The 22,340-nt window shown below is 38.1% G+C and overlaps 1 long non-coding RNA gene across 1 annotated transcript in view; it reads right to left on the reverse strand.

The window, feature by feature from the left end:
* Window positions 1–401: 401 nt before the first annotated feature.
* LOC122794345 overlaps window positions 402–22,340 on the reverse strand; it is a 587,167-nt gene continuing 565,228 nt past the window's right edge. The window contains exon 2 of the long non-coding RNA XR_006363634.1: window positions 402–779. This is a non-coding gene — a long non-coding RNA (uncharacterized LOC122794345). The remainder of the gene's footprint in view (window positions 780–22,340) is intronic.

Below are 22,340 nucleotides of genomic sequence, written 5' to 3' on the forward strand. Positions count from 1 at the left end.
AATATGGGTCATCATTGCAGTCTGATTAGTGGATGAACTGGTTCAAGGGCCTTTTTCAGCCATGGCCCAGATTACAGCTGTACAATATCAGCGTACAGTTAATATTTGCACAATACTCTGTTATTAATGTGCTATGTCAGCTATAATGTTATTATACATATGGAAGTGTCATCAATATGCAGTAGGTTTCCAGGTAAATATACATTGTGCGTCTATGTCTGTGTGTGGACACATAAACTAACATGATATCTGTATATGCATGTTGTTAGAGTTAAATATTAATATCTTATCAGGAATAAAATTAATACAAATTATCAGAGTAAGGCTGCCTTCCTGTACAGGCAGAGCTTTGCTGAAAAATAACATTTCGAGAAAAGAAAAATAAAATGACACAAGTACAATCCTGAAATAGCAACATTTCCTTTACCAAACCTCAAACCCATCTATCATACACATTAGCAAATACATTGTAAAAATACAAGGTCTTTCTTTTTTAGTACTTTTTTAACATTTCATTGTATTTAGGTTATATCTATTTCTAATTCTTTGCAACTGTCTTGTTTGTTTAAAAAGTATAGTTACTTGCTTTGTATATGCATCGGATTAATCTTACTTTGCAAGGTATCATTTCAATAACTTCACAGTATTTCTTAAGGCAGGATACATAGACATCCTGAATAAACATTTTCATCACACATAGAGGAAGCAGCCGTGGGGGTGAAGGTTAAAAATTCGGAAGGTTCTGTAGATTCCAGGTTTTCTTCCAGAGGACATATTCTCTAAGAAAGGAAGAAGGGTAGACAATAAATTTTCTTCTGGAAGAAAGAGTCTTTTAGTGTTTCAGAAAACTAATGCTGGACAGAGCAGTTGATGAAGTCAGGTCCTTACATGAAAACCTAGCATTGTAAAACCACTGTTCTGATTTAAATATGTCACAGCTATAAGCTTGGCTACAAAGAATTTCAATAACACTGTAAATTAATTTAATATCACAAATATACTACGTCTACAAAAAATTAAAGTAATTGGTAGTTATAACACATGCTGCATTGCAATTTTTGCATATAATTGTATTTTATAGATGTTAGAATTCTTAAATGGAAAAGGAATTCTAAAAATGTGAGATTATTCTGCAACCATTTTAGCAAAATGAAACATTAGTGGTCACATTTTGCTCATCAAGTTGATGAAAAGATGACACACAGCAAATGATATTAGCCATTCATGAAAATGAAGACTTTGATGGCAAGCGTCTTCTGAACCTTTCACAATTTTTACAGCTTACTTAGTAAGATTTAACTAATCAACATCCTGCTTATTTTGCAACCCATCTTGCTTGAATTGCTTCAATGTGCCCTAAAACCACTTCTTTCCAACATAATATGCATTGTAAAAAAATATTGTCCTATAATAAAGGAAAGAGAAATATTAACATATCTGCCTGCATGTTTATATATTTATGACAGCACAATGTAGACATAAATAGTCCATTTTGCTTGATAAATATATATTTGTTATAGAAGTTGATAGTATGTAAATACCACCCAAAACAATACTGACAGTATGTGATTAACAGAAGCATCGAGCAAAAAAGAAATAGTGGCAAACAACAAAGCAGAACATTGGATCATAGGATCATAGGAAATTACTAGGTTATCGACCCAGTGGTTATTTCAAGCCTAGCCATTTCATCCCAATGTAATACCATAGAAATGCTAGACAATATCCAAGATTGCATTTAGTACTGACTGCCCATGTCCAGGAGGGTTGTGGGTGCTATCCCCGGTAAGAATTCATGGTGCCCCACCCATCCACTCGTCCAGGTTCCTTTGAACAGTGTAATAGAGGTACTCTGTTTCACATGAATTGGTAGCCTATTCCAAAGATGCAGCAGTTGATGGGAGATAAATCTGTCCCTCCAGCATGTCCTATTTAAGTTGCAGGCCATATTTAGCTCCCGGGAATAGGTAGCCCTAGTCCTGTTTAATATAATGGATGTGCAGAAAGTTCATTAGGTTTGGGTCTTGGCTTGTTCTGTAGGCCAGGCATGTCCCCCCTAAGAAGTCTACATGATACAGAGAATAGTGACAGGGAATTTAGTTGGTCTGTGTAAGGCACATGCTGAAGTCTTTTTACCTTCTCTGTTAGAAACCTCTGAGGTCTCTCCAATTGCTGCAGGTGCTTTGTATGGTACATACCAAACAGAGTGTTATACTCAATTATGAGAAGGATTAGTCCCGAATATAGAGGGGTTATAACCTCTTTTGCTCCTTAGACGATGCTTTTACTAATCAAGTGTGCTATGTAGAAAGCCTTCCTCACCAAGCAGACACATGGTGGTCAAAATTAAGGTCACAGTCAACTTGTGATCCCAGATCCATTACCACTTCATGGGTACTTAGGCTATTGCTGTTGATTTTATGGTGTGATGGGGCATTGTTTGTGCCGAAGAAAATGATGATGCATTTCTTTGCATTCAGTTTGAGACTGTGACTAAGACCCTTCTGGTGTATACTAACATCATTTGGGGATTCAATAATTGCACGCAGTTTGCAGTCATCTGCATACTTGGTCAGCCACAACTCCTTAGTTTTGACCTGAACTTCTGATAGGTATATAGCAAACAGTAGGGGGCCCAGCACTGACCCCTGTGGCACCCAGCTGGTTACAGGTCTGCTGACTGATGTGGAGTTACCCACTTTGATAGTGTGTGTCTGGTTTGTCAGCCAATTGACAACCCATCTTACAATAAAGGGGTTTACATTCAGTTTGATAAGTTTATCAGTAATGCCTAAGTGTGGGATTGTGTCAAAAGCCTCTGCCAAGTTGAAGCATGCTGTGTGCACAGATTTGCCCTCGTCATTGGCCCTGGTCACATATTTGAAGAAATCCACCAGAATTACCAGGCAGAATGTGCACTTGATACAGCTGATTTGGGTAGGATCCAGGGTTTGGAGGTCGCCTATGTCTTTATTTATGAGGTCCATAATGATACGTTCCATGGTCTTACAGATGAAGCTGGTCAGGCTTATGGGTCTGTGATTCCCTGGGTCTGTTGCTAGGCCACCTTTGAGTAAGGGAATAACTGTTTCATTCATCAGGAACAAAGCCTGTGTTTAGACTATGATTGAAAAGGGCACTTAATGGTGGCGCTAGTTCATGTTTTAGCCTCTGTAGAAGACAGTCTGGGACGCCGTCTGGTCCAATAGTGCCTGTGTCTTTTGTCTTGGATGAGGCTTTGATGACCTGCTCTTCAGATATATAGGGTGGGAGGGAAGTTTGGGGAAAGGTTTGTGAAAAGTTTGGAGGGGATAAGGGAGTGAAATTTTTACTAAACCTACTCGCTAGCAGGTTTGTTATCTCTGTGGGGTCAGTGTGTGACACTTTTGGTCACTAGTTCTGCACATGCTTGGGTTCTACCTTTTAGGCAATGCATATAGCTGTAAAAGGCCTTATGGCTATCCTTGGCTATGCTTGCTATTTTTTTCTTTCAAAGAAGCTCTTAGAAGATTTGACAAGTTGTCTTATTTGCCTGTTGAGGCTGAGGAGGGTGCTTTTCCATTGTTGGCGCCTTGGCTTTGTTTTCTTGGATAGCAACTTTTTTGCATTTATTGTAAAGTTTGTTGATGCTGGATGTCCACCATGGCAGCTTGTTTTTACTTGGATTCTGGCTTTGATTCTTTCTGGTACAGCCGAGTCTATACAGTTATGTAAGTGATTGTATATGGCTTTAGTGTAAGCTTCAGTGTAGTTACCATTATCAGCTAGGAGTGGGGCTTTGAATGCATTTATACCTTCACCTAGTAGTGTACAGTTTGATTGGTGAAGTTTTTTAGTCTGATTTCGCCCGCTGTGATTTCTGATGTTAGTGCCAGCTTGAAGGTGACTGAACTGTGGTCAGATTTAACTAATGAGGGTCTGACAGTTATGGCAGTGCATGTGTTTGACATGTTAGTGAGGACCAGATCTAGTATGTTTGTTCCTCTTGGCAGGGTATGAAACATTTGTTCCAGGGTGTTTGAGTTAACAAAATCAAGGAACTTTTTCCCTAGCAAGTTAGGGCCAACATAGGTTTCCTTAATAATAACTGAAATAGGGTATAATTTAAATATTCCATAACCAGAGTTTTCGGTAATATTTGGATTGTCTCCAGTTTGGTCAAGTAGGCTTTGTGCGCTTCATGACCTACGGAGGGGGAATCTATAATTGGTTATGGCAGACTGACTGGCTAAGACTTGAATGGGGGTCTTACCCACCATAAACTGAACTTAGAGTAACTCCATGGAGTTGTCCAGTCTAACTAGATGGGAGGTGAATTTATCTCTAATATAGATAGAAACACCGCCTCCTTTTTGTTCTCACTCATTCATTTTGTGGCCTGAAGGTATGGAAGACATTGTAGCCTTGTAAGGCCAGGATACTCTCTGAGGTCTTAAACCAGTTTTTGTGACTGCACATACATCTACATCTTCCAGTGATAGAAGTGCTTCAAGTGTGTGCAGGTTTTGGTTTAAGCTCCTAGAGTTTAGCAGCATGACCCTCATTTTGTTATGAATGGCAAATTTGATGTCAGTAAGTTTGTTTTTGAGACCTTGTCTAAAAACGGCACTATGGGGGAAGCAAGAGCCCTTGCCAGCAGCCAAAGCCTAGAGGTCCCAGATGCTAACCTTCTTTGGCAAAGCATCGAAGTTTGTAAACCATGGCATCCCAGGCTGACAGGAACTGCATCCCCTTTGAATGATACCAAGATAAATAAAGACTTGAGGGACCCACCCCAGGTTTCAAAAATGTGGCATTGTTAAAGGTTAATTTATCTGGTTAACTAGAATAATTTCTAACAATGTAACTTTCATTGAGGAATCTAAAATCCTGATGTATATGTTGTTATCCAGAGGTTGCCCAGGGAAGTTGATTAAGGAAGTTTTTTTTGGCAGTCAGTCAGAAAAGGGTAAGTAGTTTTTACATCCCTTTGTTAGAGGCAGGTAGTGATGGGCAAATTGAAAGAATGAATGTTAATGTTAAAATTAATCACACAAAAAAGAGACTATTCTCTGTCTTTTGTTTTCTGATCAAGGTGAATTTATGTCATCTTCTAGGAAAAAAGATACCCATAAGTGTGGGTTTTGTAACCTGTGTACATATCTTATTGAACAGGACAAAATATGTGTGAATGGTATTAACATTAATATTAATTTTTTTTGGCAACTGTAACACCACTGGTATTGTTTATCTTGCCTTTGCAGACAATGTAATTGTTTTTTCATTGGGAAAACTCAGGAAGCTCAGAGAGTGTGTCTATGAACACATTTTAGACATTAGAAAAGGCAACAAAAACAATGCATTGTCGAGACATGTTTTTGAATATCCTAAACATGAGCTTGGTTTCATGGGACTTGACGTTGTTATCAAAAATGTAAGGGGTGGTCCTTGCAATGATTTAACTGAATGTGAGGAACTTAGGTGGCAAATCAAGTTAAATGCTTGTGCATATCTTTGACTAAATTATGTTTTATCCATAGCTAATATACTTAGGCTTCGCTCTTATTTAGTATAAAAGATTTTTTAAGAGCTTAGCTATCCCTTTAAGGGTTGCGTATGTAAATTCATTTATTCTATTATGTATGCTGATTTTAATTGGTCTTTATAAGTCACATGACTGTTTTTGGAGGGATATTTAAATGTGGATATGCTTAGTGATTAATGTGTTTCTGAAGCAGTCTATGGTTATACCCTAACGAAAGCGCTTAAGCTGTACCAATAAAACCTGGTTCGTCTTATTCCCTGTGTTGGTTGGCTCCTTTCTGCTTGTTTCTGTGTTTGGTTATTGGTTCGTGGAGATATCGTTAGCTAATTGGCTTTGTCATTCCTAATACTAGAAAGAATTTCAGCCCATAAGGCAGCAACTGAAAAAAAGACACCTTGCCAGCCAGTTTCCAAAAGCAGTTAAGAATCATTACAAAACATATCCATCTATCAATCTATTTATAAATATATAATTATGCGTTTATTTTATATAAGCATATTATATTACACCACACATACGCATACATGCGCACACACGCACACACACACACACGCACACACACACACACACACACACACACACACACACACACACACACATACACACACACACACACACACACACACACACACACACACACACACACACACACACACACACACACACACACACACACACACACACAAATGCACACAAGTATACATTTAGATATAGATAAATATTTCCCAAGATGGTCTAGTCGTTCATTTTCAGACTGAGATCTGAGGAGGAGCCTGAGGCAATTTTTTTCTTTGCTTTATTTGTACAGGAGAATGTATTAGGTTAAGATGGCTGCAGTTTTAATACCTAACTTGAGTATGATTACCAATTCAGAATATTATCAGAGATGCTACCAGATAGTCGTGGTGGTGCAGCAGTAGCGTTGTTGCCTCACAGCAAGAGGTTCTCCCATTTGATTCTCAGCAGGAGTGCCTTCTGTGTGGAGTCTGCATGTCCTCCCTGCAGTTGAGTGGTGTTCGAAAGACATGCATGAATGGGTGTGCCGTCGTTGAATTTTAGGTGTCGGGCTGGCACCTCGGCAGCGTAAAAATCTACTGCCAATCATTAGTGGACCGGAGTTCCGCTGTGGCGACCCCTAACCAGGAAAAGCCGAAAGAAAAACAACAACAACAATCAGAGATCTACCAGAAATTTGGATTTAATTTAGACTTTTTTCTGGACAGTTATTTGGATTACTTATTGTTTGGCTTTATATACTTGAGAGCACTCTGACTGGTTAGGCATTAACTGCCTGGTCAGACAGTCTAGTTACAGGCAACATTATTTTGTTTGAACATGTTATCATTTTAGGCTCTTGCATGTCTCTATTACTCCCTTACTGTGGAACTGAAATGCCCGACTACTTCATGGATTACTTGGGTGCTTGGATGCTACTATAGTGGGCAATGATGTTTGTTAGGAATATTTTCTGCTGCATGCTTCATTTATGTTTCTTTATCATTCTAGCTTTCATGGTATTTCTGTTGAGACTGCCATTTTGTTTTATTTACTGCTTGAGTAATTCGTGACCAGTGCTGCTCTGCCAAATGGACTGATGTGATCAGAGATGGGAAAAAATAAGAAATGCAGTATTGTTAAAACTGACCCTTAACCTGCTGACTTTCTGAAGTGAATGTTACAATGTTATATTGTTACAGTAGAGAGTTGGTTATCCAAACTAATTGGGACCTAGGGTAGTTTGGATAATCAAACTGTTCTGATAATCAAACATATAACTGAACCGGATAAAAAACTTCTAAAATCTTGTTTTTTTTCTGCACACACTTTTCAACCATTCAGTATTTCTAGTGGACAATAAAGAATATTTTCCACACACGAGCTGGCTTACAAGCTCAAAAAACATGCTCAAATGAGTATGTATAATGTTTACATATTCAGACTTTATGATTTTTCCTACTGGAAAACTTTGGACGGCTGGTTCAGATAATCGTCATTCAGATAATCGACTGTACTTGTTTTTCTGGTTTTGTTCCGATAAACTTTTCTTTCTTTCTTTCTTTCCTGCTTTCTTCTTTCTTTCTTCTTCTACACATGTGTGTGTATGTTTGCATATGTAAATTATATATATATATATGTGTATATATATATATATATATATATATATATATGTGTATATATATATATATATATATATATATATAGTTTATTTATTTATTGATATTTGATTACTGGGAAAGTCTGACTGGGTAGGAATCCATTTTCAGTGGTGGCACAGGGAGAAAACCTTCAAAGTATTATAAAACATTTTCGGAATGATAATTTTGCAATCTTTAAAGATTATACAACAAACAAAAACTGTTTAAATAATTATACCAGATTATATATAATATGAAAACATTGGTTAAGAATAGATACCAGTTATGTGATGATAGTTTAATGGTTAAAGAAACTTTAATCAGTTTTTAGAGAAATTTAAACAGGAAATGTAATATGAAGTGAGAAAATAGGAGGCTTATGGTATATTTAGAGAGAACGCCACAGGAGAGATGTTGACAGAAATAAGGAAGTGAGTGAAGAAGGGAGAGTGAGGAAATATAAGGTATGAATAGGTATTTGTATATACTTATGGATATAGTTTATCCTGGTGTTGAGCAAGAACAGAGCTAGTTTTTGGCTAGGTAGTCTTTCAGAATGGTTTTGAAGGACGGAAGGGAGGGTATTGACCTGACAGATACAGGTACAGAGTTCTAGGCCTTAGCAACATGGTATTAGGGCAGACAATTCCCAGCAGATTTGACAGGTTTCTGGATAGACAGGAGTTTTTGGTCACTGGATCATAACAGCTGACTAGAAACATGGTTGTGTAGAATGTTATTTAGTGCTGGACAAGCAGATAGTTTCTGGATAATTTTACTGGTGGTAAGAAGCTGTGTAAATGTTAGTAGATTGGGTAGTTCTAACTATTTTAGGCTTTTTAGTGCATTACAGTGGTGGGCTCTGAAAGGGGTATTTGCTGTACATTTAGTAACTTTGTTATAGCATTTTTCAAGTTTTGTTTGTTTTTTTCTTAATTCCTGAAGGTTAGCAAGGATAGGAGTGCCATTAAGAAGTGTGGGGAGGGGGAGATAGGAAGTGTCAAATGTAGCTTTGGTTGTGTCAGTGAGAAAGTTGTTGGCTCTATAAGCACCCTAGTTTTTGATGAAATTTTTCTCATTCAATTTTGTATATACAGGTCAAATTTTAGATTATCATCCACTATCATCCTGAATAATTTGCTAAGAGAAGTGACTTTAATGGCTGTATTATCAAGGGAGATGACTTTAAGTTTTGTTTTTTTTTTTCATGGGAGAGGAATTTAGGGAAAAAAAGTAGCATTTTTTTTTGGGTTGAACGAGTTGTGAGTTACAAAGCCATATTTCAGTGGCTGTTAAAGTTTCCTGAGTAATTTTTTGGAGGCATGCCACACGGTCAGATATGCAAATGAGGTGTGGAGTCATCTGTGTACTATATAAGTGAGGCCTGATATGTAGATGTGTAGAAGGTGTTGGTGAGAATGTTAAAGAGGAAGGGTGCAGTCCCATTCTACTGACTAATACCTATTGGACAGGTAGCTTTTGAACCACAAAAGGGTGGGCTGAGAGAGACCCCATGAGGACATTTGAAGTAGAAGATTTCTGTGACAAACTGTGTTGAAGGCTTTAGACAATTCTAGAAATGAGGAGAATAGTTTGCTTTTATCTTTAGCTTTGCTGACCGTATCTATATAGGTTAGAAGGGCAGTGCTAGTAGTACAGGAAAGATGGAAGCCATGCTGTGTAGGGGATAGGAGTTCTTCCTGCAAGAGATACTGTAACAATTGTTTTTGAATATAATTTTTTAGTATTTTGGGGGGGGTTAAGGTTGTTATAGGTCTAAACTTAATAATGTCTGTTGAGTTGCCTCCTTTGTACACTGGGATAATGTGCGACTTTTTCCAGAGAGAGTGGGATACCTGAACTGACCTATTTATAAGAATTGAGACAGGATAGGTAATGCTATCAGTGGCTATTTTAATGTGCTCACTTGAAAGGTCATTGACTGAAGTAGAGCATAGCTTGAGTTTAAGAGCAGTTTTATATGGCCACAGGTTTGAAAGTGAAAGTGGATGCGGTGATACGTGGCTGCTGAGCAGAGGTAGGATTAGATGTTGGGGAATCCTTGGTTAGCTATGCTGTACTATCTATGAAATAAGAGTTGAATTGTATTGTATTTTATACATCTACAATATGCCGTAGCATAAAATTTGTGCACCATGCAATCCACTCTCACTGTTCCTTAGCACTTATTTAGGTGGCATATCTAAGTTTTACTTCCCTTATGACATGTTAGGCTTGACATTACATATATATAGTTGACTTTGTAGTGATTGCTGAGGTCACCAGAAAATTGCAGACTTTTTTATTTAAAAAAGTATGGAATTAAATTTTAAAAACTGTGGGAGAATTGTAAGCTTTAGTACCAGCCTTCGATCCTCTAACAGTCTGTTCTGTGTTTCAGCCTATGATAGCATAGGTCTACAAATGGCCAATATAAAATTCTTCAAGTGCCAGGTGCCCAAAGGACAAATCATACTGAAAAACAAAGCACTGATCACTATTTTCCATACAAAATCACTGTAGGCTCAGTGTCTAAGAGTGCACCTTCAGTGGTCACTTTTACGGGGAAATGTTTCACTTATTAGAGTTGGTGTAACCATGGAGTTGGTATATACAAGTTTGAAGTGTCTGAGGAACTTGCCCTTATATCAGGAAGTGCTCTTCATGTTTTGGGCATTATTCTTTGACATTATGATATTGGAGGTTCTGCCATTCGGCATTCTGTAGTAGAACTCTGTATTTCCCATGTAGGCTATAGACAGATATACTGTCACATATAGGTGCTTTCATTTTGAGATTATCTTTAATGTAATACAGCATAAGCTTTGAGGAGCACTTCTCAAGGCTTCTAAACATCACAGGCAGTGCAATGCCTACATATTAAACATTCATTTGGGTACTCTATATTGAAAATATTATAGTAAAGACAAAATTCCCTTTGCTTGTTTGGATGAAAAATACATTTATAACTCAGTTATTGAACTGCTGCCCCTCTCTCCCAAACAGTACATTTAGTGTTAAATTTTATTTCAAAACCCATTTATTTAGTTAGCTAGTAAGCTGTCCATGTATGAATTACTTATATATTTGCTATTTGTTTTTTTTTTTGTTTATTTGAAAAAGAAACATCTTTATTAAATTATCACTAACCACATGCTTGATATGGCTATCAAATAGGCAATCATGCATTTATACAAATGAAAACAAACCTTACTGACATATTTTTTAATTGCAAGCATTATACATCACTTATAAACTATCCAGTCATTGTCAGTCAAACATTCCGAACCTCATTCAAATCCTGCCTTCTTTGCAACCTCATTCCGCCTCCAAAACATTATTCTGCATACTTTGTTCCCACAATTCCCATTTTTTCTATGTAATTTGTTTTCTAGTTCCCATTTCAAGTTGTTTTATGTCTGTTACTATGTTCACTGCTTCTAGTATAATTGCTTTAGACTTTGGTTTCTATTTTCTACAATTGCTTTTTTGGCAGCCACCATAATTAGACTCAAGAAGGCCTTACTATGTTTAGACAATTCCAGTTCTGTATCATAGCTCAAAAAAATAATTTCCTTAGTTATACCAATTTGTTCACACAGCATTTTTGATAGAGAAGTCTACAGGGAATTTTTAAAGTCTGCCAACTCATTAAACTCCCAAAAAATATGTTCCCAATCTCTTTCTTCCCCATCACACCTCCAACATTTGCTATCTACCCAAGGAAAAATATGGAATCTATTTGGGGTATAAAATACCTATGCAAACACTTCCATGCAAAGATGTTAAATGTTCTAGACATTGTTGCATATCTGGGAGTCATACATATATCCCCATTGTTTCTTTGTGAATTGCTTATCTAGTCCCTCTTTCCAGTCCTCTCTAACCCCCACTGATTGATTCTTATAGTTACCATGCAATACTTTGTATGCTGTACTAATTATTCCTTATTTAACAGCAGCTTCTGTTATAGATTCTACTCAAAACTCTACCAGTGTTGGCCTTTCGCTTAGCTTCCCCCTATTTTGTCTCTTTGTTTATACTCTCATATCAATCCTTGATAAGGAAGGGAGCCTAGCTTTCAGTCCAAATAAATTATTTGCCTCTTCCCATTCTGCTACCATTCCCTCTTTAATTATTTGCTCACACTCCATTGGTTACTTTGCCAGTTTTCTTCAATAACTTCCAGCCCCTTCTTTCCTATTCTCTGTATTCCTAATTGCAGTCGTCTCTATGGGCAGAATCTCCTTTTTCCATTCCCATGCCGGCTTAGTTCTTAGAATACCTTTTGCTACTTTATGAATATAATACTCTGTATGGTAACTGCTATTCTCCTTAAGAATGTGCATCCAAAAAAAATTCCCTCCTTGTTTCTTGAGCCCCCACCCCCCATTTCATCATCATCTCTTTCCAGTTTCTGCTTATGCTTTGTATAGGAGCCTTAACTGTGTAGTTCTAAAATACCCTTTCAAATCAAGTAATCCCAAACCACCTTGTTCTATTGAAAGGATCAGCTTATCCCATTTGACTCTTGCCTTCTTCCTCCTCCAGATAAAAATCCTTCACCTCTTTATTAATTGCTATCTGTAACTTCTCTGATTGATAAAAATAGGCCTGATGTGTGTATAAAACTAAAGGGGTAAAAACATTTTGACTACTTGTTTCTTTCTATCCATATCCATAAAATAGAGCTTTCAGTTTCTCGGTTTTTGTATTATCTTTTGTTTAGGCTCTTCCCACATATCCTTAGCTACCATAACAGAATCCTTTTTAATTCATACTCCTAAGTACTTCACTTTATCATGTCCCCATAGGTATGGGCATTGCTGAACCAATTTGTGGCATATATTTCTCATTTGTTTACTGTGCAAGTGAACTGGTTCAAAGACTCTTTTCAGTTGTGACCAGGGTCAAATAAGCAAAGTCAGTATAAAATCAGTATTGCAATTAATATTTTACATTTGTTAGATTACATAACCATAAATATATGTGTATCCATTTACATAAGCAGAAGTATGTCTGCATCCATTTAAAAAACAATGGAGATACAGCAAAAGCCCCCAACACAAACTATACGGCTTGTGCTAAAAAGGCCTTGCTCCCATGACGTAGTATTTTGAGATTCAGATACATATTAGCCACAATGAGGAAAGACCTAATTGTGGGCTAATTTGCCTGCCTCTGAATGCAGGTCAGCATTTCTTATGGTAGGCAGCTGCAGTGGCTGCATCATGTATGCACAGGCATTCCCCCAGTCACTCACCCAGACACACAAGTACACATTCAAATGCATCAATAAACCACAGTTCCCTTATCTGTCCCTGTGTTGGCCGAATGTCTTTGATCTTTCCTTTTTTTAGACCCTAGGCCATCACAGAAGGTTGCAGTCCCAAGTGATATCCCAGGGTCCTTGAAGTCTTGTGGCTCCTCCTTCCGATCCCCTTACTATTTGAAGTGCAATTACTGCACGACATTAGAGTAATCTCTCATGTCTACTGGATCCCCGCATCCCCAATCCCCTTACTGTTTGATGTGCCATTATGGCACATGATATTAGGGTAATTTCTGCTGTCTCAAGGTTCACCCACCACCAATCCCCTTAACTGTTTGAACTACCATTATGGCACATGCTATTAGAGTAATTTTTGGTGTCTCATGGTTCACCCACCACCATTCCCCTTACTATTTGAAGTGCCATTATGCAGCATGACATTAGAGTAATTTCTGGTGAATCATGGTTCCCCCACCTCCAATCCTTTTACCTTTTGAAGTGCCCTTACATGAAAAGTCTTTTCTGGTATCCAGTGTTTCCTCCAATATATGACAGCAACCCCCAACCACCCACATACACGTACACACACATGCGTTCACACACACATGCGCGCACATACACACAGCCCCCATATTCACCAGATTACACTCATACTCACATCTATTCATCCATTCATGCACACACACACACACACACACACACACACACACACACACACACACACACACACACACACACACACACATACACACACACACACACACACACACACACACACACACACACACACACACACACACACACACACACACACACACACACACACACACACACACACACACACACACACACACACACACACACACACACACACACACACACACACCAGCTTTCCTCCCAACTTCCCTACTGTTAACTCCCAAGCAGACACACACTCATACAACCCTCACATACACTCATGCACTCACCTCCTAACCCTATCTTACCACTAAACTCCCCACCACTTACCTTTGTCATGATGGGTGAACATGGCGATTTGGATGTGTTTACTATTGTGAATTGGTAGGAGCAACCATAATGACTGACACATCTGAGCAAATTCATGAACGCACATGGGTAATCTGCATATGCCTCTCCACAGCACTACCTCATTAGCAAGTGGTACGGCCTCAGAGACAGCCCAATGCAGTGCTGCAAGCCTTCATACTAGACTACAGAGGTCAGGCTGTCTCTAAATTGCAAAAGGATATTGTGAGGTGTACAAAAGCTGTACACCTTGTGGTAGCTTTATGAATTCCCCCTTCAGTCTTATCATAGTAATTGAGCTAAACAAGTTTCAGAGAATCTTATCTCTCTGGCTCTTTATGTATTTCTTTTTTAATTAACAATAACACTAGAGTTTTGACAAAGAACAGATTGCCAAAAACTTTGAGAATGACATGGTCACTAGAAAAGGTGCCGATGCATGTTTCTTTCCATTTAAGCATGCAGGTAGGGCACTTAATCTTGCATGGAATCATCTAATTTAACTGCCTTGATCATATTTAACAAATTAAACAACCAATATTTTAAAGTTTCCATAGATTTAAATAAGCATTTAGAATGAACCATTAATAATAAGGAAAATCAGTCATACGAAACCACTTTTTACCAACTGCCTCATTCATGTAAACAAGGACACATTACCACCTCGTACTGTTTAATTTTCTTTTTAATTGAAAAGTTTTCTGACTGCCTGTTTTAAGTCAAGATTCAAGTTATGACACTCTACAGATAGCTTGAATGATGAAACCAGTCACAGAAAAAAGTATTGAAAAATGGCTTACCTTGTTTTTCCTTACACTATACTGCAACATGTTGTTTGTTTTTATCAGATAATTAGTTGGTTTAGGTACTTGCATGATTTGATAATGTTAATGTTGATGTAGTTCATGGGTCATATATGTTTATTAGGCTAATGACCACAAGGGCCTTTTTAAGTTTATCCATATATCCCAAATCCCTGGCAAGTTCTGGTACCCTTGATAAGTGTAAGCAGGGGCATGGGAGGTGAAACATTTATAAGCTGCCTGTGTCCATTAAAGACATAGGTGCCAAACCAGGGATGAATTTCCAGTTCCTCATCCAACTGTCCAACTTACTCTTGAATTTAGTAAGGGAGAAAACTCTGCTTCACATGGAGGGTGAGCCTGTTCCAGAGAAGGAGTAGTCTCTGGGATACATACCTGTTTCTCCAGCAGGTCCTATTTATATCACAGGCAAGGTTTAAGTCTTCAGAACAGGTAATTCTGGTGTTGCTTGGTTTATGGATATGCAGGAGGTCCATCAGAGTGGAGTATGGCAATTCCTTGCACTCCAGGCATAGATCTCCCCTCAAGAGCTTGTAGACGACAGAACACACAGATAGGGCCTTGAGGCAGTCTGCATAGGGCATGTTACTTACATCCTGTATTCTTTTAGTGAGGAACCTCTGTGGACATTCCAATTGTTGGAGATCCCAAGTTAGGTACATACCAAAGGGAGAATTGTACTCAATGATGGGTCTGATGAATGCCGAAAACAGTGGAATAATTACTTCCTTGGACATAGATGCCATACCTTTGTTTATAAGTTGCACAACATAGAAAGATTTCCTCACTACAGTAGACACATGATGGTCAAAGGCTAGATTACTGTCTATGTGTCTCCCCAAGTCCCTGACTACTGGGTCAACTCTTGGGGGTGCATTGTCAATATGATAGCTACCACATGAAGTACAGGCTAACACAGAAGGCCTCTGGCTAACGAAGTTCGCAGATGACTGCAAACTAGGAGCCATATTCGAGTCCCCAAATGATGTGGACATCCTACAGAAGGGTCTCACTGAGACAGATGCCTGGTGTCAGAGGCATGGCCTCAAACTCAATGCCAAAAAGTGCATTGTCATCCCCTTTGGTTAAAACTCTGTACTCATGAACTACCACATGAATGGCAGTATACCTAACGCCGAATGTGTGATAAGAGACCTTGGGACCCAGGTGGACAGTAGTCTCTCCTTTGATAATCACATCGCCACAGTAGTCAGCAAAGCCTTCTATGTGGCACACCTCATCACAAAAGGGTTCGCATCCAGGAAAAAAAGAGGTAATTTTTCCCCTCTACTTGGCACTCATTAGACCCATTATAGAGTACAACTCCCCTTTTAGAATGTACCTCACAAGACATCTGCTGCAGCTGGAAAGGCCACAAAAGTACCTCACAAAGAGGATTACTGTCCTCAAACAGATGCTCTACATTGGCCATCTCAAAAAACTCCAGCTTTGCTCTGTAGCATATCGCCTACTCCGAGGAGATCTCTGCCTAACATATAAAGCTATGTTAAACCCAGAGCTGCTAGACATGCTACACCTAAAGAAATCCCAATTTCTCTGAGCTACAGGCTCTAGGGACCTAAACCTTGTCAACACAATAAACAGGACATGCTGGAGGGATAGATTCCTGTCCCAGAGACTTCCTATACTCTGGAACAAGCTACCCATCTATGTCAAGCAAAGTTCCTCCTCAGCACTCTTCAAGAAAAACTTGATGAGTGGATGGGAAATAGGAAATACACCCCAGGGATCACTTCTGTGGCTCTGCTCAACAGGGGCACAAGAAATTAACTTTCTTGGGTGGCGTAAGCTAGGGAACCTTGTTGGCTAGGCTTACTTAGACCCTTAGTCAGAAAGCCTAGTACCTACCTATGAACCTATGAACCAAGGGTGGATGACTTCCCAAATGATACTATTATGCATTTCTTGGCATTTAGTTTTAGTGCATGGCTCTGGCACCAGTTGTTTGTCTGTGCCAGCCCCTCCTGGAGAACATTTGTGCCAGTGGGTGATTCAATGACAGCTTCTAATTTGTAATTATCATTTTGCTTGTGACTGGCCTCTTTGTAGAGGTGAACTCTCCAGTTCCTACTTCCTGAGTCTTGTCTGTGAGCCAGGTGGCTATCCACTGGGTGACATAAGGGTTTGTACCTAATCTTTTAAGTTTATCAACAATACCCAAGTGGGGGATTGTATCAAATGCCTTGGCCAGGTCAAGGTATTCAGTGTGAAAACATTTGTCCTCATCCATTGATTTGGTGACCTTCTCAAAGAAGTCCACCAGCATGAGTGGGTATGAACTGGACTTGATGAAACCAAATTGGGTCAGTTCCGGTGTCTGGAGGTTTCCTATGTCATTGATAATCACTTCCGTGATAATACTTTCCATGACTTTGCATATGAGACTAGTGAGACTTATAGGTCTGTAGTTTTCAGGGTCTGTAGATTGTGCAGAGGGGTGACTGTTGTTCTCCATTCATGAGGCATGAAACCTGCTTGGAGGCTACAGTTAAATAGCAATCCAAGTTGGCCTGATAGATCATGTTTCATGATATTTAGAAGACATCCTGAAATATTGTCTGGGCCCACTGATACAGTGTTCTTGGTCTTAGAGACAGTATTAAGGACCTGTTCCCCCAAGTGATAGCAGGGGAAATTATATTTGATGGTATTTACTGAGGGAAGGATTATGGGGAGAGAGGAGTAAAGCTGGAGCTAAATTTGATGGTCAGTAGGTTTGCTATATCTTCTGGTTCAGTAGTGGTGACTCCAATTATAGTGAGCTCTGCACACAAGTGTGTATTGCTTTTGAGGCTGCTGACATAGATAAAGAATGCCTTGTGGTTGTCCTTGGCCCGGGAGCAAATTTGCCTAAAATCTGGCTTTAGTAGACTTTTCTTATCCTCTGAGTTGTTTGTTTAGTTTGACAGGAATGCTTTTTTTTCTGCTGGGTGTTGCACCTCCTAATTATTTTCATGATTTTCTTCCTTCTGTTATACAGCCTATTGATGTTAGGAATTCACCAGGGTGGCTTGTTTTTTTTTTTTTTTTTTTCAGTTAGTTCTGTACTTTTGTGAGTACAGCTGCCTGTATTTAACATGCTTGTATAGAGTTTCTGTTAACAGTTCTGCATAGGCAGCAGTGTTCGCAGGCTTTATGAGGGTTTGAAAGTTTGCCAGGTTATCACTTAATAGTAGGAAGTAAGCCTTAGAGTAATTAATGAATATTCCAGGGTTAGCTGGAGTTCCAGTTTTTAATTTTATTTCAAAGGAGACCATTCTGTGGTCTGACCTTGCCAGAGAACACATTACTCTAGGGAGTGTGCAGCAGGCTCCCATACTAGTGAGGACCAGATCCAGTATGGTTCCAGTCCTTCTTGGTGCACTGAGAATCTAGTGCAGGGAGTTTGTGTTTACAAAATCTAAGAATCTCTGTACCTGTATATTTGGTGTCATATAGGATTCTCACCTAATAGTGGGGTAATTTTGTCACCCATGAATATGGTATTGGGTTGGATGGTGAGTGTCTTTAATAAGTTTAAATATATGTTATGGGTTTCCTGGGTCATGTTTGACCAACCTTGAGGTATATTTATTTTTGATGTAAATTGAGATACCGCCACCTTTAGTCCCTGTCTGTGTAGTAGCTGGTGTAAATGTGTGGAAGGCATTATAACCTTGCACTGTCTGTGTGCTTTCCATGACTTTAAACCATGTCACACTGACTGCACAGATGTCAGCATTTTCTAGGGTGAAGAGAGCTTCTAGGAAATGGAGTTTTTTTGATTAGACTCCTAGCACTGAGCAGTAATACCTTTAGATTTTTTGGCTTTGATTTGCTATGTCAGAAGTACTTTCAGTTTGGCATTGCTTTAAAAAAGCACTATGAGGAAGGACAATGTTTTAGCTAATATCTGAAAGCCTAGAGGGGAGATGTGCAGTCCATCCCTGGTAAAGCAGCACAGTCTGTTGACCATCTCCTTCTATGCAGACAGGTATTAGAATAAAACCAGAAACTAAGGCAATTATTAAAGTCAGTCATCTTTGGTTTGTATTGTGTAGTCATATAGATTTAGATCTCTGGTGCAGGTGTTTGCTCTAACACTGGTTCTAGTCAGGTGATGTGGTTCAATGAGTGCTAGATCTTTCATATCAGCTAAACTTAGCTCATCCCTCAGGTATGTTTATGGCACTGTATAGCAGGGCAGCTTATTTATTTTTCACAGCAGCTAAGGTACTGGGACCTGAGATCTTTTTGATGAGGAAATCTGGTCTCCGGAGTTAGTCTAGATGCTTAGTGGGGTCCATACAATATAGGGTCTTTGTTTTTAAATGACAGTCTTAATAAGGGAGGAATAAAGTAGAACTGTGGATATTGGGGATACCCCATTTGATAAGGCGTACAAGGTAAAAGGGTTTTCTTACCACCCAGAGACATGGTGGTCAAAAGAGACATCACTATCAACAAAGTAAGCTCAGTCACTGACATCTGTGTCAGACATAAGAGAAATCTCATTATATTGCAAGAGAAGCCATGCTAGATTTACCAAACAAAATTGTACAGAATTTCTTGGCACGGACGATAAGTAAATAATTTAACACATCAGGCATTTGTTTGGTCTAGCCCTTGTTAAAGCATTTGAGTAACAAAATCAGATGTGATAATTACCCCCAGTTTCAGTAAGTAGCAAACTTTGATAGAAATGGTGCACTGATGTCAGCTTTCCTACTTTATGCTATATTCTAGAGGAGGAGTCCTAGAACAGAGCTCTGTGGAATACTTTTGGTGATACTTTTCTATCTAGAGGAAATACCCCTGTCCTTAATGGCATGGATTCTTTTAGATAGCCAGTCACCTAGTTATAAAGAAAAAAAAAACAGTACCATGACACTCAATAAAATAATAGCTTCATTTGATAGCACTGTTTACAAGAACTTTCAGCTCAAAGGCTTCTTCAGGCAAATATACAGTTGAGAATATCATGTGACTAACTAAATAAAACATTAAAGAAACAGTAATTATGCCACTGACTAATATTTAGATCATTTGAAAAAGAACCAGTTTTAATTGGTGTAGGAGGAATGGTTAAAGTAGATTATTTATTTAACATTTGTTAATCGGGAAAGTCCGACTTGGAATGAAGCCAATTTTCAGCGGAGGCCCAGGGAGAAACACTCCAGATGCATGTCTTTGTAATGTGGGTGGAAATCGGAGTACCTGGAAGAAACCCACATGAACGCAGGGAGGACATGCAGACTTCACAAGGAAGGCACCCCAGCTGAGAATCGAACCAGAGAAACTCTTGCTGTGAGGCAAAAACAGTACCACTGCGCCATCCATTATCATTCCTTTTATCTCTAGACGGCAGCATTTGGAGAGGTAGTCATGTTCTCAACATAAGGTGAGAGCAACAATATAAAGCTGTAAGTATAAAATTAAAATTTCTGGCTACACTCTTGTTCAGATATTCCAAGCATTAAAGGTTTGCATGGAACCTCATAAACTACTAACATTAAATTACATGCAAAGCATGGAATGGTAAACAAAGAAGTCTTAGGTTTATATTTTCATGGTGTTTACTAGGCTAATGAATTTTTAAGCCTAGCCTTTGCATCCCAAATCTCTGACAAGTTCTTTTAGTTTGTATTAATGCTGAATTAACATAATGAAAGTTGAAAACATTATAAACAGACCATGAAGATGATTCATAACTGCAATCATGGGTAGCTGTTAAAGTAACATATGATTTGGGTCTCTTAGGAAGGCATTGGCTTCACCTGATCATAATGACATGTTGCAGCAATGTCTAGAATGAAAAGATGAACAAAGTAAAATGGCAACCGGGAGTACAAATAAACCCATGACTCAAAGGAGTGTTGTAAATGGAGTGTGTCAGGAAGCTTCCATGACTATCCACTAGCACAGGCATCTAGCTGGCTGCAAGAAAACTGCCAGAATGAATACAACCTGAGTAGAAGTGCAAAATAACACTGTCAGGAGTGCAAGACAGCAATGGAGACCTTAGTTAACACTGCTGACACTCAAGTTAAATAGCTGAAAGCAAAATGGGAAGCTGAAGTAATGGACCAAACTACCTGTCATATCACAAAAATATATATGCAGACGAATCAGAATGATAAAATAAGTTCTTTTCAAAATGTTTTTATTCATTTTATAACATAGTAACTTAACAGTATAGTAACAAAAAACAACAAATATACTATATACAATGTCCATAACAATTAAAAAAGCAATATACATAGGAGAACACTTAGCATTTCTCTAATAGATCAGACAATTTTGTCCAAGCAATTAAATGAAGAGTTGTTAGTCCTTGCTATTATAGTAACAATCTCATTCTTACAAATGTATTTCATAAGATGAATAAACTCAACTTTAAAGACAGGAGTATATTGGGATTTCCAATTTTTAGTAACAATTTTCCTTGCTATAGAGAGGATAGACCATAACAAAAACATTTGCTTTTTAGAAATTGCTTCTGGGACAGGAACATTGAAAAGAATAAGGGAGTCAGAAATTATACAGTGGTCATTCCATAGAGCTTTACAAAGATATTTAAAGTCTAACCAAAATGGGGAAATGATTTTGCAATTAACAATCATAATGTCATATAATGTCATAATAGTCAGCATCAGGGTGTCCACATCTCCAGCATTTCGTTTTATCCTTCTTGTTCATTATTGCTAGTCTATGTGGGGTGAAAAAGCATCTATGTAAAAATGTCCGTCTGTATACATGCCAGAACAAGAAAGATGTAAATTCCTTCACTGACTGTAAACAAAGTTTTTTATCTTTCTTTGAGAATACCTGTCTATTAACTTCACTTGAATAAGTCCAAAAAGAACATCTGTTTTGCTAAAATCATTTCTGAGAATTTTGTAAATAACAGATATGTATGAAGCGTTCTTAGGTGAGCTACTAATAACTGTTGAGATAAAATCCAAGATTTTTAAGTTACTCTTATTATATGAATAATATAATATAGTATAACATAATATAATATAATATAATATAATATAATATAATATAACATAATATAATATAATGGAGATATTTATTCTAATTGACTCAATTGTTTTCCTATTGATTTTATTGCCTTGTTAATATGTGTATATAAAGGGGAATGTTTTCTTACGTATTTTACTTCTTGAAGGCTGTGAGAGCCGAGGCACTAAAGTTTTGGTACTAAATCCTTGGTACTGTTGCCTGCAGTTGTTATTCTTCTAATTTAGCTTCTCCTTTTGTGTGGCTGTTGTACTCTTATTGTATGCCTCTAATGAGGGTACGAGCTTAGTATGGACATCCAGACAGTTGCAATTTTACAAACTATATCTGCTGATCAAATAGTCTGTGGAACTTATTTTATTAGCTGACAGAAATTGATTCCAATGTAATAGATCACCCTTCTTAAATTCTAACATTTTCTGAGCATTAAAAGATATCAAACATTCATTTGTGTAGACAATAGGAAACATAATAAACATAATTATTAATAAATTCTTAATTAATTGATTAGAAAACATAAGCTTTTTAAGCAA

Source organism: Protopterus annectens, chromosome 2.part1, assembly GCF_019279795.1.
Source record: "Protopterus annectens isolate FY-2018-M chromosome 2.part1, PAN1.0, whole genome shotgun sequence".
NCBI lineage: Eukaryota > Metazoa > Chordata > Ceratodontiformes > Protopteridae > Protopterus > Protopterus annectens.